This window comes from Desmodus rotundus, chromosome 3 (genome assembly GCF_022682495.2).
Source record: "Desmodus rotundus isolate HL8 chromosome 3, HLdesRot8A.1, whole genome shotgun sequence".
Classification (NCBI taxonomy): Eukaryota; Metazoa; Chordata; class Mammalia; order Chiroptera; family Phyllostomidae; genus Desmodus; species Desmodus rotundus.
This window is the reverse complement of record NC_071389.1, coordinates 17,279,700-17,305,521: the sequence shown is the minus strand read 5'-3', so window position 1 is coordinate 17,305,521 and position 25,822 is coordinate 17,279,700. Positions and strand designations below refer to the sequence as shown.

Here is a 25,822-nt window from a genome sequence, read left to right as displayed (position 1 = left end):
ATTAAGATGTGCAGGGAGGATGGTGCTTCAATTTTAAACATAGTATCAAGGAAAAAAATATAGCAGGGGTGTCAAACTCATTTCACTGGGGGGGCCACATTAGCCTCACGGTTGCCTTCAAAGGGTGGAAATAATTTTAGGACTGTGTAAATATAACTACTCCTTCTCTGTTAAGGAGTTGAAATTACATTCAGCCCTTTGAAGACAACCATGAGGCTGATGTGGCCCCTGGTGAAAATGAGTTTGACACCCCTGAAATATAGTGTCAGGGAAGGTCTCATTGACGGGGTGACATTTCAACAAGGAGGTAAAGGAGGTGACAGGAGGTGAATGATGCTATTACCTGGGGGAACGGCATTCTAGGCGGAGGGATCAGCAAACAAAAAGGCCCTGAGTCTACGTTCAGGTTTGAGAAACAGCAAAGGGGACCAATGGCCTTGAGTAGACGGATAATGAACAGAGTAGGAGATGAGGTTAGTTGTGCTGGGGAGGGGGGTGGTGTCAAATCTTGAGGGTCCTGTAGGCCAATGTAAGAATTTTGGTTTTCACTTTGAAATAGGGACCCACTGGAGAAGCAACATGATCTGATCAAGGTTTGAACCGAAGTCCACTGCTGCTGTGTTAGTTGATTGAGGGAGAGCAAGGGTATGAAAGGGCAAAGTTACACATTTACTGAGGCGGTAAACGATCCCATTCTGGACAGATCTTGAAGGCAGATCCTGCGAACTTGCTGATGAATGTGGAGTGAGAGTGAGTCAAAGATCTTAGCACATATATGGTATCAGTAAATTGTCATAGGAAGAGGTGATCCAAGACTACAGCCAAAAAATTTACAAAAAAAGTATTTTAGAAGCATATCAAGCAGTTAATTAATACTGTGTAATTTCTCTGGATCTTGTGTTAGTGAAAATTTTAAAAAATTTTAATTTTGAATTTTCTTAAAGAGGGCCCCCAAAATAAATAAATTTCAGGCCTCCACTCCACAAGTCCTGAATTCAACCCATATTGGGGTAGTAAGTTAAAGTTAATGAATTAAAAATTTTTGTTTATGACAAAATTATTACATAAAATAATGCGCATGAAATAAGTTAACTGTAAGCTAAATACAATATTAGTTATAAACTAATATTAGGGACAAAAACATCACTTTGGACTAGCCTTCCCCCACAAGTGTCTTCCAAAACTTCCCACCCATTCTTCCACGGTTTTTTTAAATCCAACAAATGCATTTCTCCTTACGTTTGCTTTAGAGAAGCACGGATTGAAAAGACCTTCTAGAAAAATGAGGGCTAACGCCGAGAGAGGCGTAACCAGGGGCGGGGCTCGCCGGAGTAGAGAAATGGGCAGGGCCCCGCCCCGTCCGTCCTGACACATGCGCCCAGGGGCTTCTGGTGGAACGAAGTGTGGATTGTGAGGTGACCCTGGACTGTGACTTCCGGTTTGTAGGGATGCGCATCCGGGTCACGCTAACGCCGCGGCTTCCTCCACCCGCTGGGTTCTTCTGTGGGTCTGGACCGGTCCCCATGTCCGGCTGTGGGGCCGCTGCAGCCTTCGGGTGAGTCTCTGCTGCGGACAGGGTCTGAGCGAGGGCGGACGAGCACAGTCGGTAGGGGGACGGGTCAAGAATTCTGTCCTGATCCCTGTGGGTGTGGGTTCTCTTGGCTCTGCTTCCCTCACTTCAGCCCTTTGCCTCTCGCTGGCCTCGCCTAGTTCACTTCAACTTAGCCTTTCTCGCTTCGCGCACCTCTCGCCTCGCTGTTTCTGCTCAGCCTCACCCGCTTCGTACAAGCCCCGGCTTCTTGCCTTTTCTGCCCCAGCGCTTCCGTCCGCCACAGCCTCTCGATTTCCCCCTTCCTCTCACTTTAGCACCTCTCCTCCCCGACCCCTGATCCCGGGATCTCGCTGTTACTTTTACCCAGCTGGACTGCCCGTCGCCCCATTGTGGCCATCCTCCAGTGTGAAATAGGGTCCCAGGGACTTGTCCTCCAACTTTCCTCACTTTTGACCCCTCCCGGGAGTAGTAGGTGACATCTGTGCTTCGCCTGGGGTTCTCCCGCCTTTTCTTAGCTGGCGGAGGGCTGTGCCAAGCCCCGGATCGGGGCAGATTTACCCGGCCTGGGGGAGGTTCTGCCCAGCGGCGCTGGGTTAGACTGAACTCCGGTAGCTTCCATAGCTAGGGAACAATAAAGGCGTTCCCAGTGCCTCTCTGGAGCACAGTCTTGGAGGCTCTCCCTGGAACGGGATAGCAGGTGGCAGGCATGCGGAACTACGAGCGATTGGACTTCAGTGATCTTGGTAATTGACAGATCAGGAGGGAGTCCTATCATTCTGGTGTTCTCGATTTCCCGAGAATGGAGACGGGCACGCCTAAGGCAAAAATGCGAGGTTCTGGGAGGATCGGCCGTTTTCTGCCTGTGCTTCGCTTACGGACAGTTGCTGTGACACAGGACGGAGTTTCTTGAGAGATTATTAACCCCCAGATTTTTAAGTTGATTGCCAAAAATCTTAGTGTGTAGAAAACGGAAACGTTTTCTGATGAAGAGTTCACTATAGTAATTTCAAAATACTTTTTCTTTAGTTGAACTCAGTGGGCACATGTACCTTTATCCTTGCCTCTTACACATTGTTTCTTCATTTTTACTGTATTGACAGTTTTCTGTTTTTCTTCTGGTCTTCATAAGCCAGACATTACAGTACTTTATTTCTTAGATGATTATTCTTTTAGTTTTTCTTTACTTTTTCCGCCTTAGTTTTAAAACCGTATTTTTCTTATTTTGAGACTTAAATTTCTTAAATTTCTCTGAAATGAAGGGATTGGTTTTAATAATGGTTAGTGTCCTGTTTCCCAAATTTTGTGATCTGAGGTATATTTTGAGATACAGGGTTGGATAATTTTTATTTTTGTTTTTCTGATCTTTATGGTGCGTGTCTAGCATTTGATTGCAAGTGTTTTCGTGTGATCAGTTCCTATAATTATATAAATTGTGTTCTAAAATTTAGTACTTCAGTGAACAGAATAAATACAGCTTTTAGCATGTACTTCTGTTTAATGAGTTACAGAAAAATCTCCCTCATTACATGATACATAAGCATATGTGAATATAGCATAGACCTTGGCGTATTCCAAAATTGGGCTGGTCCCTTCATCTATTTTTAGCGAAGGACTTTGGAGCCTAGCCATATTAGTCCTAGAAGCCACAGAAAAGGACCCTTCTTGTTGGCTTTCAGGACTTAACTGCTGAGGGAAGCAAGCCCCTTTGAAAGCTCCGGAGCAGTACGTTCTCCCCAGTGTCTATACTGGAAACTCTAGCTTCCGTTCAACGTGGCCTCAACATTTCCCATCCTTAAAAACTAACCCCAATGAGTATGGACTGACTCTGTCTAACTGCTTCTTTACCTTCAGGTTTGTGGACTTCTTTTCCTTTTTTCTTTTAGCATGGGCACTCCATAGATACATCTGTATTTGGTTTGATGCAAAGCCCTCTTCCAACCTTTCTCTTTTTTTAGAAAGATTTTATTTATTTATTTATTTAGGGAGAAGGGAAGGGAGGGAAGAAGAGAGGGCAAGAAACATCAATGCGTGAGAGAAAGCCTGCAACCCAGGCACGTGCCCTGACCTGGAATTGAACTGGTGACCTTTCCGTCTGGAGGATGATGCCTAAGCCACTGAGCCACATCAGTCAGGGCTCAGCCTTTTTCATTTCTGAAGTTTTTATTTCTTGAGCATTTCTAAGTCTAAACCTAGATAGATTTCTAGAGCTTACAGCTGGAGGAAACTATAGAGTTCAGACTTACCCCTTCATTTTACAAAGAAAGAAATCAGGGCTTAAAGGATTGGTGATGATTTATCCAAAGTCGTGTGTGTGTGTGTGTGTGTGTGTAGTCACAAATAAGTCCTATACATGCACACAGAGAAGTGGGTTTTAGTTTTATCAAAGCTGTAGGCTTGTGAGCACAATATAGTATTTAGTGGTTTATTTCTTTACATTTATGGCATCGGAATGAGTTTTAGGGTAATACATCTATGACAGATTTTTAAATTCAAAGAAGGACTTTAGAAAGAAACTTGTGCAGAAGCAGTTTGGAAATCTTAGGGAGTCTCTTTCTCTTCTAAAATCACTTCTGCCTATTATGGTGTAAATTCTGCATGACAGCCCCTACATGAAATGAACATCCTGTAGTCTCATTGGAACAGTTGTGCTCATGCTCCAGGTCTTCATACAGAACACTGTTACTTTCTAATTGCCGAAAAGCCTGCACCTCTTACCTAGCTGCCAACAGAAAACAAACAAACAAAATTACTAGAGACAGTTTAGTATGTACAGTAAGTCCTCACTTAACGTCATTGATAGGTTGTGCGACTTTAAGTGAAACAACCTGTAATGAAACCAGTTTTACCATAGGCTAATTAATTAATCTGAACAAGAGTTAAGTTCCTGTGCATCTCATCAATGTTAAAACAAAGTGACATTATTTGAGGACCAGCTGTATATGTTTTTAAAGCTCAGGAGAGGACTCACTGTGGGCTTTCTATAGAAATTTTTACTTTAGTTAGGCAAAATCTTTGTTTATAATCCTGAGACTTTAAAAGAAGTTTTTGCATATTTTATGCCTACCAGTTTTTTGTTTTGATTTGGTTTATTTTTTGTTGTTACTTTTTGCCATTTTAGTTCTGTGTTTTGTTTTACATGTTTTGATTTTTATCCTTGAACTTAGGATATGTTTTAAGGAAAATACAGTTTTAAAAATTTGAGAAACAGTACACCTCCTCCATGCGCTTACCATTTGTACCTTGTGGTGTGAGTTTCTGTGACCTGCTAAAGCCACTTTATGGCTCCAGAATGCTGTTTGTTTTGCTTACAGATAAAGGCTCATGGAACTTCTTTTTTGGTAGATTGTCTAAAAGATTTTTGTGTTCTGCATATGAAAACAGGATATTTTAATTTATGTGTGATTTAAATGGAAGAAGAATTTTTCAAATTAGTTCAACCTAGAAATATTTTGATATATATTTAGGAATATTAGGAATAGTTTATTCTTCCCATACTTCACTTAATTGGTTTATACCAAGAGATTGAATTATTGTATTTATAGTAAAGTGGCAATTATGTGGGCTTTCTATCTGCTGATTAACTTAAAAATACAATGCATGTTCTTGTACAGAGTATATGGCTTAAGCTATAAACTGACTTATTGATAGTTTTACTGGCAGAGAACATTGCATACAATGGAACAGCCGCCACATCGTCATGTTGATATTTTTATTTGGTCCCATAAACCTAAGCCTTGGAATATCTAATTATTAAATGTAGAAATAGGGTATTTTTTCTGTTACTTATATTAAAAAACATATTTGAAATATGGGCTTCATAAAATTTCTCTTTACTGTGTTCCTCTTTTAAATATGTAGTAGTATTTTAAATCAGAAAAGAAAAAGTGTAAATAGTGCTGACTTATTGTAAGTCAACAGATCAACCCAAGGCAGTCAGTACTTAATATCTTAAAGATGTTACTACAGATTGTGATGGATGCACTTTAACCTATTAGCTTGGTTGATACTTGAACTAGTTAGGTTTCTTTTTATTCACCCTAGAAAAGAGCAGTAATTTTTGTAATACACTTCTTTCAGCATATTTCCTTTGAATATCTACTATGTACAATTAAAATACATAAAAAGACTATTCACATGAAGTAGGTGGCATTAGTGTAAATTAGTAAATTAGTGTAAATGGTTTAATTCAGATGTGTACACATGAAACCAAATTCAGTATTTAAGTGTAAATGTCAGTCCTGCATCTCCAGGGTGTAGCAAAAAAGAGAGACAACGTAATTAGAATTTAAAAAGGTTTAACTCTAAGAAAGTGTTGCTTCTTATGAGTGACAGTGGTATATGATTTTTTTAACTAGATTTTATGATTTTCTGTTGTTTCCAAAACAATGATTTCTCATGATTATTTGAGTTTAAGGTTCTTGTGTTGCTCTGCATCACAGCTTAATTAACATAAAATGTTCTTTATAGGTACCATTAAATAATTTTCATTTAGGAAACTTTCACAACTGAACTATAAAAATCTGTAATGGTAAAGAGTAAAAATAAAAGTCAACTTCACATAGCACTTAGTATGGGCCAGAAACTGTTCTAAGTGGTTTGCATATATTAACTTTTTAATCCTTATGACCCTAAAAAATATACTGTTCTTATCTTCATTTTACAAATGAGAAAACGAGGGGACAGAAGTTACATAACTTGTCTAAAGCAACAAAGCTAGTTATCAGGAGAGCTGGATTTTGAACTTAGTCTTTCTGTCTCCAGAGTTCATGACCTTTTTGTACCGGTTTCTACTAATTTAGTGATTCTTCCTTTTTAGGTTAAGGAAGAAATCCAATTTCTCTGAAACACTAAAGAATACTGCTTCTGGTTGGGAATCTTGGGGTGGGTGGGGTTACCTGGTCTTTTTATGGCTTAGGGCAAATTACAAACCCTTTACTACTTACATTTCTTAGATTGCAAAAGTCATATATTAAGAAAGCAAAACAGGACCAGAGCCTTCCCTCTTAAAAAAATCTTATGAAAGTTAATTACTTTTGCATTATTTGGAGAACAGGCAGTATAAATAAAATATATTCTATATTACTAAAATGTCTAAACCTTTGACATTAGTTTTTTTTTCCTTTCTTTGAGCTGTAGAATATTAAATAAATACAGGTAATAGTTTTAAACTCTGAAACCTTAATGTTTCCAATATGAATTTAACAACTTTGAAATATTTTAAAAAAGACTAAAACTGAAATTTCTGACTTATTTCCATTCTCATTTCCAACTTTGGAAATTTGTGCAAAATTAAGTACATTAGTCTCTTTAGGACTATCATGTTTAGAGTAATATATTTAAATTGGTGTTTTGATTTTTCCTTTAGAAAAGGGAAGGGGAACTTTCACGAACCAATTCTTTTTTAAATTGAAAAATGAAAACAGTCATTTAGAATATTATTCATCATATTAATATTCTTTTATGCTTTTATTGTTCCCAAATTTAAAAAAATTGTTGCACCTCTAAGGGAGGAGATGATTTTATGTTAGTTGAGGTGCAGCTTAATGCAAGAGTCTGGGACTCAAATATGGTAAGATGCTATTTTGTAAGTATTTTGCAAACAATTGAGAATTACAGATTCTGGTTAACAGAAAGAAACTAATTATTTTTGGTAAGAAGGGACACTTGGTTAGGGATACTACTTATTTTAATTCTTATATATTAACTTCCCTTATTAATTCAGACATTAATTAAATACAGATTTTTTTATAGTTTTTGTCATGCTCCCCTGTCTTTGGTGGGAAAAGTATTTTATGGAGCTGAAAAATTAAACTTTGCTGTAATGATTTACGTACTTGTTGGTATTTAGAATGAATGTACTTTACCTTGATTTAAACATTTATTGTTTCAAAAGCAACTCTTTTTATATGTGGATTTGATCATTAGTTTATCTCCTAAAATTTCTATAGTTTTCTTTCACCTGAAATTTAATAATGGGGCACTTACTGAATTTAGGAAAATTAGTAGTTTGTTGGTAGTATCAGCACTGTTACTATGGGGATAAATTAGAATGATTAGCTCTTAGGTGGAATTGAACTTTATTCTTTAGTTTCCATAGTAGTTGAAAAAGATTTAGGTCAGATTCACCTGTTGTTCCTCCATTTTTTCAAAATAAGAGGCAATTTTAATTTAGCCAATGGTGTTAATTTTTTCTATTAGATTGATGATCATCTCATTATTTTTACCGACACATAATCCAAAATGTGTGTATGATTTTTTTCTTAGAATATTTCAGAATTTAGAGAATATTTTAGGATTAAAAAAATAGTACATATGTGTTATATAAAAAAATACCCTAAATCACTGAATTTTACAAATCTACCTTTCCTTTTCACCAGGTCTTTGGTGTAGATTAGGAAGCAGTGATTAGATAAAAGCGATGAATAAGTGTTCTTGAGACTGAGAAAGAGAGCTTTGCAAAGGGAATAGGTCGCCTGGTATTGATGTGGCTTTTAATAGCTAGGTGAACTCAGAGTCTTAGCCTTTTCTCATTTCTGTTTGTTTCTTGTTAGTAGATATTTTTTAGTCGGTACCTCACATTTTGTGAAATTATTTATTTGGATAACTCTGTTAAACTGTTGATTTTTACCCAGATGGTTTCCTTTTTATTCTTTTTCAGTCTTGCATTTAAAGAACTATAATTTAGAAACCACCAACACTGTGAATGTGTTTTCATATGTAGTTTGAAGTAAATATTTTCCTCCATTTCGACTGGCCAATTTTTTATCTTCTGGTACAGTGGCTTTTAAACTTTTTTGATCACAACCCCACTATAAGATGCATTTTCCTTGTTACCCAGTATTTATACACATACATGTACATATTAACATTTAAAATTGGAACAAGTTTCATGAAATAATTATTTTACTATTAAGGATGCATTGTAATATTTTTCTGTTCAATTTTGTTTTCTTGTATTTCATTCAAAACAAACTTGTTGGGCTCCACTAAGCTTATACAACCTATTAATGCATTGTGCCTGCAGTTTGAAAAATTCTAGTGACTTCTAGATTGTTTTCCAGTATTGTCATTTTGAATTGAAAATGTTTAGGTTTGCTAGTTTCTTCCTCTGAAACGTATCTTGATTTTGTTGAGCTTTTAACCTACATAATTGTGCAGAACAGTTGAGAGAGGGGAGACCCTATTGCTCTGATTATCGTTGCTTTCCTCTCTGTTCTTTGCTCTGTCTAGTCACATCACTTTTAAAACTGCAGTCATAAGAAATCATGTGGTCGAAAATGCTCGGTCATATTCAGAGCTTCTCTCATTAGAATTCTTTGCTAGTTTCCATCTAACAGTCAGAGTTTTGGTAGATCAAGTTGCTTTTCACAAACTTTGCTTCTGCTTTTGGCAACTAGTCAAAAAGTTACAAAGCTGCTTTATTCTACTTTCTTCTGGCCCCAATCCAGTCTGTGTAAGTCAGGAAGAGACGTGAGGACTGCGTTATGGTCAGGTGAAAGTAACAGATTGAAGAGTCATTTGGGTTTTTTACAATGGACTGACGGCATTTATTAACTGATTTCCTGTAATGACAAAAGGGGAAAAGATGGTAGGGATATCAACAGTTCCTATATATGGTAGCCATTAGAGTGAGGCAGGGTTAGTAGGCATATTCTACTGTTTTTACCACTACCTCTTAATACTTAATGAGCACTTACTATGTGCCAGGCACTACTTAAAGCATTTCAATTATATTAACTTATATTTACTTGGGACACCCAGGAGAAGAATGAGAATGAGAAAGGATAAAGAAGAAAACTTCCCTTCTTATTATCTTATTACTCAGCTTGTGAATTCTGGCTATTGGTGACAGTAGCATGGCATAGCATACACTTTTAGCTTGGTCAGCTTTTTAAAATCATCAGTCCTGTCGGAGATGTTCCGAACTGATGAATGTAGCTGTTGTTTTACACTTCAGGCTTTGAAGCTAGGCTGCCTGAGCTTAAGGTCCAGGTTGGTGACTCCCTTCAGGGGTGTCAGACTCATTTTCATAGGCGGCCACATCAGCCTCGCAGTTGCTTTCAAAGGGCTGAAATAATTTTAAGACTGTGTAAATGTAACTACTCCTTAACTATTAAGGAGTTGAAATTACAACCCCAGTGAAAATGAGTTTGACACCCCTGCACTAGGCGTATAACCTTGAAGAAGTTTCTCTCTCTGCTTTAGTTTTCTTATCTGTAAAATGATGATGATAATAAACACTACCTATCTTACAGGCTTACTGAGAGAATTACATCAGTTGATATACGTAAACTACTCAGAACGGTGCCTGACCCATAAAAAAATTCCATAAATATTAGCTATTAATAGCTCAAAACTCACAATTGGATCTCCTGAAAGTATTTGTGACCATGATGAATTCTGCATGTTTGCAACCAGGATGTGATTAACAGTCAATGTTGTAGAATCCAGAAAGTCAGAACTTTCTTTGAGGACTAGTGGGGAAAGTTCTTGTGTAGAGTATTTGGAATAACTGCCAAGTGAAAAAGAGGGTCAGGGCTATAGGCCTAACTGGTTTAATCTCTCATAGGACTTTGTTGTTATTTGGAACTTACCCTTAATAATTTTAGTATTTTGCCCTTTGAAAAACTAAGAGGAACTAGTTAATGAATTAAGTATATTTTATTGATTATGCTATTAGAGTTGTCCCATTTGTTTTCTCCCCTTCCACCCTATACCCTCCTCCCTCTAGCATTCCCCCCCACCCTTAGTTCACGTCCATGGGTCGTACATATAAGTTCTTTGGCTTCTCCATTTCTTATACTGTTCTTAACCTCCCCATCTATTTTGTACCTACCATTTATGCTTCTTATTCCCTGTATCTTTTCCCCCATTCTCCCCCTTCCTTCTCCCCACTGATAACCCTCCATATGGTCTCCATTTCTGTGATTCTCTTCCTGTTCTAGTTGTTTGCTTAGTTTGTTTTTGGTTTTTTAGATTCAATTGTTGATAGTTGTGAGTTTGTTGCCATTTTACTGTTCATAGTTTTGATTTGATCTTCTTTTTCTTAGGTAAGTTCCTTTAATATTTCATATAATAAGGGTTTGGTGATGATGAACTCCTTTAACTTGGCCTTATCTGGGAAGCACTTTATCTGCCCTTCCATTCTAAATGATAGCTTTGCTGGATAGAGTCATCTTGGATATAGGTCCTTGCTTTTAATGACTTAGAGTACTTCTTTCCAGCCCCTTCTTGCCTGTAAGGTTTCTTTTGAGAAGTCAGCTGATAGTCTTATGGGAGCTCCTTTGTAGGTAACTGTCTCCTTTTCTCTTGCTGCCTTTCAGATAATCTCTCCTTATCTTTAATTTTGGGTAATGTAATTATGATATGTCTTGGTATGTGCTTCCTTGGGTCCAATTGCTTAATAAGTTTTCAATTTCTTGCTCTTCCTCTTCTCCTTCTGGTACCCTTATGATTCAGATGTTGGAAGGTTTAAAGTTGTCCCAGAGGTTCCAAAGCCTCTCTTCATTTTTTTGAATTCTTGTTTCTTCATTCTGGTCTGGTTGAATGTTTACTTCTTCCTTTTGTTCCAAATTGTTGATTTGAGTCCCAGTTTCCTTCCCTTTACTGTTGGTTCCCTATTTTGCTTTATTTCACTTTGTATAGCCTTTACTTCTTCCTTTATTTTTGTGGCCATACTCAATCATTTCTGTGAGCATCCTGATTACCAATATTTTGAATTCTATCTGATAGGTTGTCTGGTTCCTCGTCACTTAGTTCTTTTTCTGGAGTTTTTATCTGTTCATTCATTTGGCCATATTTCTTTGTCTCAGCGCACCTGTTATGTTGTAAGGGGTGGAGCCTTAGGTATTCACCAGTGCAGGGCAACCCACTTAGCTGTATGTGGGGAAGGGATCAGAGAGGGAACAATGCCACTTGCTTGGCTCTTGCCCTCCTTTCAGTCACTTCCCCCACTTCCCTCAAGCAGATTTTGCCCTTTCAAGTGTTGCCCTGGGTGGGTAGTCTTGTGTATATTGTAGTATCCCGTGGATCCCTCCAATGGACTCTTCTGTAAGACTTGGAGTTTCTCCTGCTGCCACAACCTCCACAGGTTTTTATAGCCAGAAATTTTGAGGGTTTAGTTTCCTGTGCTGGAACCCTGGGTTGTGGGGTCTGTCTCGCTCCCCAGTTTCTCCCTGCTTATCCACACACAAATATGGGACTGCTAGTCCGCCAACCACCACCTTGCCTCCTGTCTCCACCCCTCCTACCAGTCTGGATGAATGTTTCTTTCATTCCTTGGTTGTGGTACTTTCATATGGTTTGACTTTTCTGGCAGTTCTGGTTGTTTTTTGTTTTTAAATTGGTTGTTATCCTTCTTTTGGTTGTGTGAGGAAGTGAAGCATTACCTACTACCTCCACCTCCACCTTGGCCAGAAGCTGGGAAATTAATGAATTGATTTTTATTCAAAACCAGATTTCTTTCCTGAGTCTGTCTTATGTCTAAGGTACTTACTTATGTATTTATTTTTAAAGATTTTATTTATTTACTTTTAGAGAGAGGGGAAGGGAGGGAGGAGGAGAAGGAGAAAAACATCAATGTGTGAGAGATACATCCATCAGTTGCCTCTTGCACACCCCCCAACTCGAGACCTGGCCCACAACCCAGGCATGTGCCCTGACCGGGAATTGAACAGGTGAGTTTTCAGTTTGCAGGATGGCACTCAATCCACTGAGCCACCCAGCCAGGGCTGTTTTGTTTGTCTTTAACAAATAGTTATGTCATGTGTACTATGTGTCAGGCACTATTCTAAGGTTTACAGATACTAACTCATTTAAATCTTATGACAAGCTTATGAAAAAGACACTGTTGTTGTTCCCATTTTATACACGAAGCACCTGAGGCCCAGGAAAGTAAAATAACTTGTCCAAGTTCTCACACTACTCATTTGAACCTAAGTAGTGTGACTCCAGAGTTAATGCTCCAAGCTTTCTAAACTTACCTCTTACAGAGATGAATTAGTTGAAATACTGGGTTGGCCAAAAAGTTCATGTGGTTTTTTTTAAGACACATTTTTCATTTTCAACAATAACCTTATCGATTTGGATATTTTGAGAATGTCAGCTATCTCCGGCATGGTATAACATTGACTGTTCCAATTAATATCTCGATTTGATTGCTGTCAACTTCAACTGTTCTACCCAAATCTAGAGCATCGTCCAGCGAGAAATCTTCAGCATGAAACTTCACAAACCACTTTTGACACGTTTGATCAGTCACAGCACCTTCTCCATATACTGCACAAATCTTTTTTGTGTGTTTTAGTTACCTTTCTTGAAATAATAAAGCATAATATGCTGAAAGTGTGTATTTTCTTCCATCTTTAATATTAAAATGGTTATACAAAAATTCACCAATTTTGGTGTTTTTTTTTCCAAATGCACACTGATATGACAGTTGTCACAATACAATCTAACAACATTGTTTCAAATGAAGTTAAAGACAACTAAGTGCCACTAGAGCCATCTTATGGAAAAAAACAAATGAACTTTTTGGCCAACCCAATAACAAGTGTTAAAAAAAGTGTAAAATAAAAAATAAGTGTTAAAATTCACTTCACTATTCTTTACTCTCTGTGCTGAAATGACAGCACTGAAATTATGGCTGATGGATTTTTGAAGGAGTAAATAAGTTTGGAGAAATAAAACAAAAGAATCGAACCTAGATTTTACAGTTCTTCTGACAGCTTAAGACATATTTCAGCCCTGGCTGGTATGGCTTAGTGGATTGAGTGCCAGCTTGTGAACCAAAGTGTCACTGGTTCAGTTCTCAGTCAGTGCGCATGCCTGGGTTGCTGGCTGGGTCCCCAGTTGGGGGCGGACGAGAAGCAACCACACATTGATGTTTCTCTCCTCTTTCTTCCTCTCTCTAAAAACGAATCAATAAAAGCTTTAAAAACAAACAAAAAGACATATTTCAAAAGACTTTCATTCTGTTAATATAGTATATAGTAAATTTTATCCAGGTTACTGGAGAGCTAACTGATATACAAATATATAGAATTATATCACTGAAGCAACATATTTCTAGAATATGCATATGGAAGTATACCGTGTGTCAGGCCATAGCACCCACAGAAAATATTGTGATTCTTGTAGAAATGTTAACTTCACAGATCAGAGGAAGATGAAGAGAAAGTTTTGGAGGTCATAAGTTCTGTGGAGTCTGTATCTCCACACATTAGAGAAATTCTTAAGCTTTGTGACAAGTTACTAAAAACTAAACAGAGGTCCATCTAAGGAGGGTTGGAAGGAATGTAGTAGAACTGTTGGATTATTATTAAGCTCACTTTGACACATCTAATGCAGACTAACTCATTCTTTCTCAATACTTTTTACTGTGGTTTTGGAATTTTTCCTGTGGAACACATTTTCCTATTTTAATGAAAGTTTGTGGGGAAAAGTTTGCATTAATTTTTATTAAAAAGATTAAAATATAGACAATTTGAAAGGACAGTTTTCCAAGAAATAATATTAGAAATTGTAAAAACAATTCTACTTAGAGAATCTATTTCTGATAAAATATTTTTCCTATTAAGAAATTGGTGTAAATTGGTGTAAAAATACAGCCTAAGTGTATTTTTAAATATTCTTTCTCAGTAAGTTCTGATAGTGTTCTGTTAAGTGCAAAGTTACTATAAATATTCCTACAGCTGACAATACCATGATATGTTATCAGTCATGCCTCCCAAATAAAGAAGCTGGAAGAGTTCATCAACTTCGCCACAGTCAGTTGGCTGGGCTGTTTATTTATGGAAGGAGTTGACCAGCATGGTGATGGCTTTTGTCTGTCTGCAGAAAGTCCCGCATGGAAGATGTAGTTGGTTGCTTTTTTGTGGCCACAGAAATATGACTTGAGCTGATGCCTGAATTATGAGAGCTAAAAGGTTCTCTTAAAGTCACTCTGAAAAAGAACCGTAAGGGAGGTCAGCTGAATGTAGGTCTGCTGGGTATTTGTGTCTACTTTAGCAGACTCTTGAGTACAGAGGACTTTTAAGTAAATATGTTGGTAGGTTTGTTAGCTGCTTTTTAAAAGGTAGTAAATCAAAAACAGTTGCCATCAGCTGATAAGATTTTAGTGAATTTCTGAAAGATAAGAAACAGTGAGATTGGATCAGTGGAGAAAGTAGAAATCACAACTGAAAGTAGAAGTTTCAGAAATGTACTAGACTCTTAAGTAAACAAATATGAAGAATGGAAGGGTGCCTGGAGCATTCATCAGTTTCCTGGCCCTTGCTCTCAATTTTGATCCTCTGGTGTTTGTCCCCTGGATAAAGTCCAGAGAAATGCTTTCCAAACACATTGAATAATCTGCCTAGAGAGGGCATATATTTCCTTATAGTCTGTTCTCTGCGTAGTATTTAGTGTATATAAATCAAATCATTTCATTCTCTTGCTTTTTAAAGCACCCATTGCTTCCTAAACTTTGTATTGTATGTTACCGGGTTGGTGATCTGGCCCTTTGCCTGCTTCTCAGGCCTCATTTTCTACCCCTCATTCACTTGCTAACTTTGGCCTTTATGCTATTTCTCAAACATGCCTAGATGTTACCCTTTCAGTTTCTTCACACTTGTTATTTCCTCTGAAAGTCCTCCTTCACGTCTTCTTATAGCTCTTCCTTATCATTAATCAGATCTCTGATGAAATGTTACTACCTCAGAAATATCACCTTATCTAAAATAGCTTCCCTGTAGTCACTCTCTGTTCTTTACTTTGTTTTATTTCTCATAGTTCTTGTTACTTGTGAAATATTACCTTATGTATTTGTTTATCTTCCTATTAGAATATAAGTTTCCTTGAGGCTGGGGACTTTGTCACTAAATTCCCAGTACCTAAACTTGTGTCTGACGTATAGTAGACACTAAGTAAGTATTTTATAAACAAATGAATGAATTTTGAGGTTAGAGAAAGAAGCAAGAATAGACCAAAGCAACAACTACAAACTGCTATTACAAAGGCAGAGGAAGCAAAAAGCAAAGTGAGTTTCCAACTCCATTATTTGTTTCCAGGATATAAAACTCTGAGAGCTACTCTCTCTAAATTCAAAGGCCTGGCATAAGAGACCAGATATATTCCTAATAATTTATATGATGTTCAGAAGAGATAAGGATTCATATCCAGATAGCAAGTTACCTGCAGATTCTGCCTAAGTGCGCATTTCTTTTACCCTCCTTTCATAGGCACTGGAAGTGGATGTACATAACTAGAACCTGCATTTAACAACAGGTGAACAAAGATTCTCATCTACTTGGAGGAAAAACTGTTCAATTGAAACTTCCAACTATAAATATAAACTAATAACCTAGATTAATTAGTCATTTGAGAAAAATTAATACTATAAGAGGTACCAAATTCAACCAACACTAAAGAAAATAGTGAATAGTATAAACTGAAGGAGATTTTAAAGAAGAGCATTATTAGTAATATCAGAGGAAATAAGAAATGTAAATATTGAAATTTTAAAAATAAAAAATAGACTAGCAAAATAATATGTATAAAGATTGAGTTGAAAGCTTCTCAGGTCAAATGCAGAGGATGTCAACAATGATGGCAGAGTAAGAACCTCTGAAATTTTCTTCTAAGAGCAATGAGAACACTGGCAAAAATAGAATCAACTTTTTCACAACTGAAAATTAACCACAGGCTTGCAGCAGTCCAGAACATTTACTCAAGAAAAATGGCTGAATCTCAGCAAAACCAGTAAACTTTGTAGAGTTTTAACTTGCTTTGCTTCCATCCCCCTTTCTCCAGCTCTACAGTAGCCTTGAAAACCACCTGCCCCCAGTCATGGTGGAAACTAGCAGCCTGGAAGCCACTGGAAGGGGCAGAACAAGTTGAGCTCCTTCAAAGCCCCATTCCCAGAGAATTGTCATTACTTGACCTGATGGGAGGTTCCTTGAAAGACCTCGTTCAAACACAGTTAAGACTGTCTGTGTCTGATCTGACTTGGAGCTCATCTTGTGGAAATAGGCTTTTCCCCATCAGGGTATTCACTGAAAACAATTAGAGGCAGTTGTTGAACATAATGGTGGTGAGTAATAGTTGGGACAAACAACAAGCTAACCAAAAAGCTTAAAAAGAAAAGATGAGGAATGGTGAAGCTCTGATATATTTCTGGGAATCTAGAAGGCTGTGCACATGTGTGCGGCTGTGTGCATGTTTAGGAAAGACCGGAGAAGGCCCTAAGCTCCAGTTCTGGTTTATTGTGAGGCTCTGTGCAAACAGGTAGTGAAGGCTAAGGCAGAGTTGTAGACTGATGGCTGAGTGTTAAACATGTGCCCTAATATACATACAGAGCCCATCAGCATAGAATAGAAGATTCTGGTTCCAGGCATCTTAAGGGAATCTCAGTCTAATCATTAGCTGACCATTAAACTAATAGAGACCTCAGTGGCCACATAGGACAAAGAATCCAGACACTACTGAGTTAGTTTCTCTGTTTCCTTGTGCGATTTTACTTTTCTTACCACCGCTTGAATAATAATTTACTTGTTATCTGTCTCTTCCTTCCAGTCAGAATATAAACGCAGTGAGAGCAGGGACTTTGTCTTTTTTGCACAGTGCTTCATCTCCAGTGCTTAGAACAACACCTAGTACATAAAATATTTTTTTTGTTTTTTTAGGATAAAGAGATTCTATTTTTTAAATTTATTCTTTATTTTATTTTATGTTTAGAGAGAGGGAAAGAAAGGGAGAAGGAGAGGGAGAGAAACATGGGTCATTCATTGCCTTTCCCACACCCCCAACCAGGTACCTGGCCCAACAGCCTAGGCATGTGCCCTGACTGGGAATTGAATGGGTGACCTTTTGCTTTGGGGATGACGCTCAACTCCCTGAGCCCGTAAGGGCTCATAAAATTCTTGAAATAATGAGTAAATGGATGGCTCAGATATCAATTCTCTATCCACTTTCTGTCTTCTAAAAGTTTGTTGAGTCTTTTAACCTCTGAAGACACTATTTTTATTTTCTTTGTTGTCATGTATTTTATTTATTTCATTCTTTCACTATTATTTTTATGGGGTAGATTTCTGGAGAGAGAGAATATAAATGGGTGTGTTTTCTCAGCTCTCTTGAACCAGAATATTCTAATTACTGATTTTGATCAACAGGAAGTTCATTGAGAGTGAACTGATTTGGATCACGTTTGGGAGATATGTGGTAGAATTTGGCATTTTAAAGAAGAGAATGAAATAACCACACATACATATATTTAAAACCCTATACATATAGCTTGACAATCTGGATAAATTGGCTCTTTTAATTTTTTAATAACTTTTATTTTTTTTAACAATTTTATTTATTTTTAGAGAGAGGGCAAGGGAAGGAGAAAGGGAGGAAGAGAAACATCAGTGTGTGGTTGCCTTTTGCGCACCCCGTACTGGGTAACTGGCTTGCGACCCAGGCATGTGCCCGGACTGGGCAGTGGAACTGGGGACTCTGGTTCACAGTCCAGTGTTCAATCCACTGAGCCACGCCAGCCAGGGCTATTTTTAAGTTTTTTAAATTTCATTTTTTTAGATTTTCGGATTTTATCCACCACCATCTCTTATTCCCAAGACACTATTTTATTAAAATTAAACCACATATTTAAAGAATTACTTAGGCCCAGTCGCAAGAGAAAGGGAGAAATTATTTGCTGAAATTTTATTTGGGGATGTGTGGGCAATCTTTATATTTGCTGCGAGATTTTAAAATATGCTTTGTTGGTCTGATTTGGGGGATTATATTTCTGTATGCACATGTGGTCATACTACATGCGGTCTGCTGTACTTGCAGTGACTTGGTGTATCTCCCTTTTGTAATGATTATTTTCTCATGTGTAAGGTGGCTATTTTAGGAAAATGTTACCAAATTTGATCCCAGAAGAAAGAAATTCAATAGACCAATAACAATGAAGAGAATAAAGTTGTCTAAGGACTCTGCACAAAAACCATTAGACCCGGATATTTTCATAGGTATGTTATTTCAAAGAGCCAAGTGTTAGATCATTAGGTCTGCTCTAGAGCAGTGATTTTCAACTCTTTTCGTCTCATGGCACAAGCTAATTACTAAAATTCTCTGGCACACCAAAAAATACATTTTTTGCTTATATGACCAAAGAAACCACAACCAGATATAATTTTGATTCGTTCACACCAGATGGCTATTGTGTTGGCTGTTGTCATTTTTTAAAATTTGACAGTCTAAGGGAAAAGAGATCAATGCCCCCGACTAAATAGTCGGGTATTGCGTGTTTTAAAAATTCTTGCGGCACACCGGTTGAAAATCACTGCCGTGCTGCATGGATAAAGAAGAAAAGTTTACAGTTCTTTAAAGGAAGTTAATTGAATGTTGATTCCAAAACTTCATGAACAACACAAAATGGGAAAATTTTACAAATATTAATGTAGGTATCTTAAATTCAGTACAGGAAAGTAGAATTCAACAGTACATTAAAATAATGCACAACCCTAGGGTTTCAGCTCCGAAATAAATGCATATGTGTTTCAATATTTAAACATCTATATACATGCTTTATTAATAGGTGGGAGAGCCCTGGCTGCGGGCCGGGTCCCGGTTGGGGGGTGGTGAGAGCAAACGATTGTCATTTCTCTACCTCTCTTTTTTCTCCCTTCCACTCCCTCTAAAAATAAATAAATAAAACTTTTAAAAAAAATAGGTGAGAGAAAAACCACATGATAATCTTTTCAGTGCCAAGAAAGCATTTGACCTAATATCAATTCCTGATAAGCATTCTGCATATAATTAAAATGGATGAGTTCTTATTTCACATGATTAGGAAAAAACTTACTTCAAACCAAAACCACACTCATGTTTAGAGGTACACTAGAAGTATTCTCTTTGATGTGAGGAACAAGAAAAGGATGCCCAACATTAGCACTGTTACTCAATATTATCATGAAGGCGTAAGCCAATATCCTTAGGCAAGATGAAGGAATAAGCTTAATATTGGGGAAAGAGGAGACAAACTTTTTGTTTTTTAAGTGATTTTAAAAAGAGTTTTATTTATTTATTTTTAGAGAGAGGGAAAGGGAGGGAGAAAGAGAGGGAGAGAAATACCAATGTGTGGTTGCCTCTCATGCGCCCCCTACTAGGGATCTGACCTGCAACCCGGGCTTGTGCCACGACTGGGAATTGAACCGGTGACTCTTTGGTTCACAGGCCACCATTTAGTCCACTAAACCACACCAGCCAGGATGAGGGGGCCAACTTTTTATGCAGCAGGGGGAAATGTACACATGCAAACTCAAGAATTTACCATCTTACTGCTCTCATTGTTAGAAACAATAAGAGGCTTTGGTAATGGGGCTATTTATAAAATTAATGTACCAATATCAACAGCTTTCCTGTACATAAAAAGCAACTTCTTTAGAAAATGAAATGAAAAAATATAACAAGCAAGAAGATAAAATACCAAGAAAAATAAATGGAGAGGATCTACAAAGAGACATTTTAAAAAGATTAGCTGGAAATACATACTGTGCTCTTAGGTAGGAGAGTTGATATTGTAAGCTTACTAATTTTCCTTAAATAACTTTATATACTTAATGCAATTTAAATTAAAATATCATTAGTTTAAAAAAAACTTACCGTTATTCTGAAGTTCATTTGGAAAGCATAAAATGTGAGAAAGGAGAATGAAGAAGAGAGCTAGCTTTCAAGTACTAAAATGAAATAAAGTCTCCACAACATGTTATGAAATTATAATAATTTAAGTTGAATTCTGAGGAAGTACCAAATAGACTAGTGAACAAAATGTAGGAATTGCATATATACAGGGATTTTAGTTCATGCATTATAAAATTGGCATTTCAAGTTATTGGAGAAAAAGGCAAGATTTAGTAGATGGTGTTAGGGCAAGTGGTCAAATATTTTGTAGATCAATCAACACCTAACACTGTGCATCAGTTACTGTCACAAGCTCTTTACACTTATTAACACATTTAATTCTTCCAATAGTCTTGTGAAATAGACTGTTGCCCCCATTTTACAGATTGAGAGATTGATGCAGAGTCACAGAGCAACTAAGCGGCAAAAAGTAAGATTCAAATGTAGGCAGTCTGGTTTCATGGTATGTTTCCTTAACCACTATGTTATTATTGCCTCTCTAAGCATATATGTAAATAAGTAATAAAGCCATCAAATTTATAGAAGGAAGGATGAAATTGGTCTTGGGAAAAACAAAAAATAGAGCACAAAACAGAAACTATGCCATGGCTGGTGTGGCTCAGGGGATTGAGTGCCAGCCTGTGACCCAAAAGGTCCCAGGTGTCAGGGCACAGGCCTGGGTTGTGGGCCACGCCTCCAATTGGGGGCGTGCAAGAGGCAACCAATTGATATATCTCTCACACATTGGTGTTTCTCCCTCTCTTTTCTCCCTCCCTTCCCCTCTCTAAATAAATAAATAAATAAAATATTTAAAAAGAAAGAAAACCTAGAAACTGCAAAGGAAAATGATTGACATTTTTAAAAGATTTTATTTATTTATTTATTTTTAGAGAGGGGATGGGAGGGAGAAAGAGAAGGAAATATCAATGTGTGGTTGTCTCTCACATGGCCCCTACGGGGACTCGGCCCACAACCCAGACATGTGCCCTGACTGGGAATTGAACTGGCAACCCTTTGGTTTGCAGCCTGTGCCCAATCCACTGAGCTACGCCAACCAGGGCAAAGATTGACATTTTATTTCCTAAAAATTATAACTCATATTTATAACTCATAACTCAGAATATGCCATAAACGAAGACACGGTGAGAAAATGCATAATATAAGTGAAAAGGCTGATTTCCGTGATTTATAATGAGCCGATAGCAAATATTAAGCTTCTCAGTTTCTGCACAGATCAGCGACCCGTGTAGAAACTGGGAAGAAGATAATGACTAGGCAGTTTACCAGAAATAAGTCAAACAGCTGAAAACACTTGTTTTTATTTATAATTAATGATATAAATCATGCAGTCTGGGATAATGTTTTCCTTACTGCATTAGGCAGAAATTTTAAAAGATTGATGCTATTTGATGCTGGTTAAAAAGCATGAGGAAGTGTGCACTAATTGTTGCAGTCTTTTCTGTAGATTGTCAGGGTTCATCAGAGGGGTAGAATTACCTAGGAGAAAAAAATGTACACGTGTGTGTATTTGTGAGTATTTATATAGGGCTAAAGGGCTTATGCCTGTGGGTGAAAAAGGCAATTTTCAAGTACCCCAAAAGGTATAGTACAGATGGGGCCTTCAATCAGCATCATCAAATCCTGCAGAAAATGCAAATAAGATGTGGACTGAGGATGGACTATTAATTAAAAATCAGTAATGACTTCTGTAGAAAAATGTTGAAGTTTTTAATTTTGATGTAGTCAAATTTATCTGTTTTATGGATTTGCTGTGGTCTTAAACTAAGAAATCCACTGAATTGTGAATGCCTTATGGAAATGGGGGGGTCCTCGATTTATTCTTCCACTCTCAGTGTCTAGCGAGATGCTCGTGAATGCAAAGAGGGGACTAACCTTTTTTGAGGTACCTATACTATGTGTCGGGCACTATTCATGGTATTAGACTCTTCCTAAGTATTCATTGGTTGAATTTGAAACTGAAACTGACTTGCTCAAGGTTTTATAGCTGGTAGGTAATAGAGCTGAACCCTTTTGATCCTGAATCCCATCTCTTTCCCTTGTAGTAATTTGCCTCATTAAATAGTAAGCTCCTGTAGTGCATTTGGAATGATTGACTTTATAAGAATGAGATCACAATTTTCTTTGGAACATGCCTCATAAATCTAGGTTGTTCAACAAGTTTTTGTACCCCTTTGGTATTGTGTTATATGCCTATGAGCTCTTTAACTATTTTTTAAAGAAAACAATAACAACCATAATGATTCTCCAGTCAACGGTGTGGGCTTTTTTATCCTCACCTGAGGACATGTTTATTGATTTTTAGAGAGAGGAGAAGGGAGGGGAGAGAGAGGGAGAGAAACATCGATTGGTTGACTTTCACATGTGCCTCCCCTGTCCCCCCGCCCCTACTAAGGATGGAACCCACAACCCAGGCATATGCCCTGACAGGAATAGAACCTGCAATCCTTAGGTTTATGGAATGACAGTCCACCCAACTGAGCCACACCAGCCAGGGCTGATGGGGCTTTTATTTGAGTTTCCTTTTTTAAAACTGTAGAAATCTCTTTGGGATTCCCACCCATCCCCCCTTTTTCTTTTGGTCAGATACACATTTTCATGGCATCATGGGATTTGCAAAGTGTTTTGCTATAGAATAATTCTTCCGGCTTGATAAATGTATAGTTGTTTTGAAGAGAGATCCATTGTATTGATTCATTGCCTGTCTCAAGTTCGTTCTTTTGTTCTTTCATTTTTTCTCCCTTCCATCCTTTCTCTCTGTTGTTCTGTCTTTCAATAAATGTCAGCTATTTTAGGTATCATGGCTTCTGAATTGTATAGGGTATAGATCTGCCTTTAGGGGATTAGTATAGGGGTAGAATTCTTTACCACTACCATTTTGGTAGGGAGAGAGTATCTGTTTGAAGGTAGTAGCATTAAAAAAAAAAATTATACAGTTTGATATAACTGTATAAGTAATATAGTAACTGTGTAACTGTATAAGTAATATAGCTAACATTTCAAATCTCTGTACTCAAACTGTTGATCCAACTATGTTTATTTATAATTTTATTACCCAATCTTTCAAATCTCTGTACTCATAGTTTATTGAGCCAACTGTGTTTATAATTTTGCTTGCATATATTAGTCATAGAATTTTATTCAACTCGAGATTAATTTTCAAAAAAAATCTAAAGAGATCCTATTATAATTTCTGAGGTATAATTTACATACAGTAAATTCATCCTTTTAAGTGTACAATTCTGTGAGTTTTACAAACACATACAGTCATGTAAACTATCAGTACAATCAAGGTACAGAACATGTTCATCACCCCAATAAAGTCCCCTCATGCCTTTTTTTTTTTTTTTTTTTAAGATTTTATTTACTTGTTTTTAGAGAGGGGAAGGAAGAGAGGGAGGGAGAGAAACATTAATGTGTGGTTGTCTCTCACACGCCCCCTACTGGGACCTGGCCCACAACTTAGGCATGGACCCTGACTGGGAATGGAACCAGCAAGCCTTTGGTTCACAGGCCGGCATTCAATCCACTAAGCCACACCAGGCAGGGCTGCTCATGCCTTTTTGTAGCCAGTCCCTTCCCCAATCTTCAGCACCTGGCAACCACTGATGTGTTTTTTCTTCTTATATAAAGAATATCATATAAATGGAATTTTATAATATATAGGCTTTTGAGCCTGGACTTTTCTCTTTTTTCCTCCCCCCCCCCCAATAGACACAGTAAAAAGAGCCTGGCTTTTTCCATTTAGCATAATGCATTTGAGACTCATCCAGGTTGTTCCATGACATGCTATGTAGTATTCCATTGTATTAGATGGACGGCAGTTGTTTATCCATTCACCAGTTGGGGGGACATTGGAGTGTATATATGAAAAAAGTCACTATACACAGTCATGTACAGGTTTTTGGGTGAGCATATGTTTACCTTTCATTTGGTTGATACTTCAGAGTGGGATTGCTGGGTCGTATTATAAGTATGTTTAGCTTTAAAAGAAACCGCCAGACTTTTCCATAATAAGTGTACTACACCTTTTTGTCTTCATACCATCATACATGTATGATGGTTGTAGTTGCTTCACATCTTTGTCAGCTTGGTGTGGCCAGTTTTCCTTTGTTTATTTTAACCATTCTGGTAAGTATGTAATGACACCTCATTTTTTAAAGGTAAACTTTTTATCATGGAAAATTATTTTGGAATAATTTTAAGTAGGGAATAATAAAATACTATTTGGGAATAGATTTCCAGCAGTGCTTCAGAGAGAGTAGAGAGTTTTTCCATATACCCATTACCTAGTTTCCTCACTTTATTTTTTTGTCCTCACTTATTAACGTCTTACGTAACTATAGTACATTTGTCAAAACTAAGAAACCAACATTGGTACATTACTATTAGCTAAATCCAGCCTTCCCAAACTTAGATTTCACTATTTTTTCTATTAGTGTCCTTTTTCTATTATAGGATCCAATCCAGGATACCACATTACATTTAGTATAATTTTCTTTTAATTTTTATTTCTGGCTCCAACATGTCATAACCAAATTATAAGGAACTACTACTAGTCTTGGTTCTGTTTATTGCAAGAATATATTTTTCAGTTTGTATCTATTCCAAAATGCTGTATATGTCATATACTCTCCTTTGGTGAATGGGTTTAATTTGCATGTAGTCCTTTTTAAGTTTTAGAGGAGATTCCAAAATTTGAGACTGCTGGCCTCTGTAGATTCAATCCCTTCCTTTTAGACCAACCAGAAAACAATAGAGAGACCCTCTGGGAAAACTGTTTCAATTAAGAGTCTTTATTAAGAAAAAAGTAAGTTTTTAAAATTTATTCTTCTCGTTTACTTTATTGCTTGAAGTTAGTATTAGCAGCTTTTATTGGTTAAATTAGCCAAGCCTTTATATTTTTATCTTTATTCTTTTTAATCTGTACATTTTAGTGTTAAGTGGCATTTTCAACACTGACATTAATTTTTTACCAACAGCAGCCAAACACACTAATTATGATTTCTTTCAAAATATGTCTTTAATATCTGACATATTCTGTCTACCCTGTATTCTATTTTAGTGTTCTCCTGGTTTGAGATATTCTGTGAACATTTAGTTTTTAGAAAGGATTTTAGGGCTCTGTTTAAGACATACACAACAAAGAAGGCCCCAAAGAAAGAAACGCAGACAACAAAGTCGTTTGCTGAGTTAGAAAAGTCACATTTTTCTGATAACAAAAATTTCTGATTATCTGTTATCATTCTATGACCTGTTTATAATGTTCTTGATACAGTATTTAGCACAGTGTTACAAAATTTAAAATGAAATGTTTAGTAAATGCTTTTATGGAGAAGCGTAATATTCTTGATATAAAAAATTACTATGAGAGAAATACAAAACAGGAACTTGAATCAAAATAGAAAAAAATAGGAGCTTCAATCTTGAAGCATAGTTTGCTTAGGATTCTTAGTTAAGATCAACTGGAAGGGAGGACTTGTGTATCTTTCAGGTTTAACTCTAGCAGTAATTTTTTTTCTAAGCAAAACACATCAAAGAGTATAGTGATTGTATCCTGATTCTTAAATGCTGTCTTACAAAAATAGTATTATATGTGCCCCT

The 25,822-nt window shown here is 37.0% G+C and overlaps 1 protein-coding gene across 3 annotated transcripts in view; it reads left to right on the top strand.

The window, feature by feature from the left end:
• The first annotated feature begins 1,421 nt into the window (after positions 1–1,421).
• Positions 1,422–25,822, top strand: part of EYA3 (EYA transcriptional coactivator and phosphatase 3) — a 94,384-nt gene continuing 69,983 nt past the window's right edge. For 2 of the 3 annotated variants that reach the window (XM_024554455.3, XM_024554450.3), the window contains exon 1: positions 1,422–1,555. The gene's annotated coding sequence lies outside the window, so the exon portion shown is untranslated. The remainder of the gene's footprint in view (positions 1,556–25,822) is intronic. The other variant, XM_045190730.3, reaches the window with a different exon arrangement.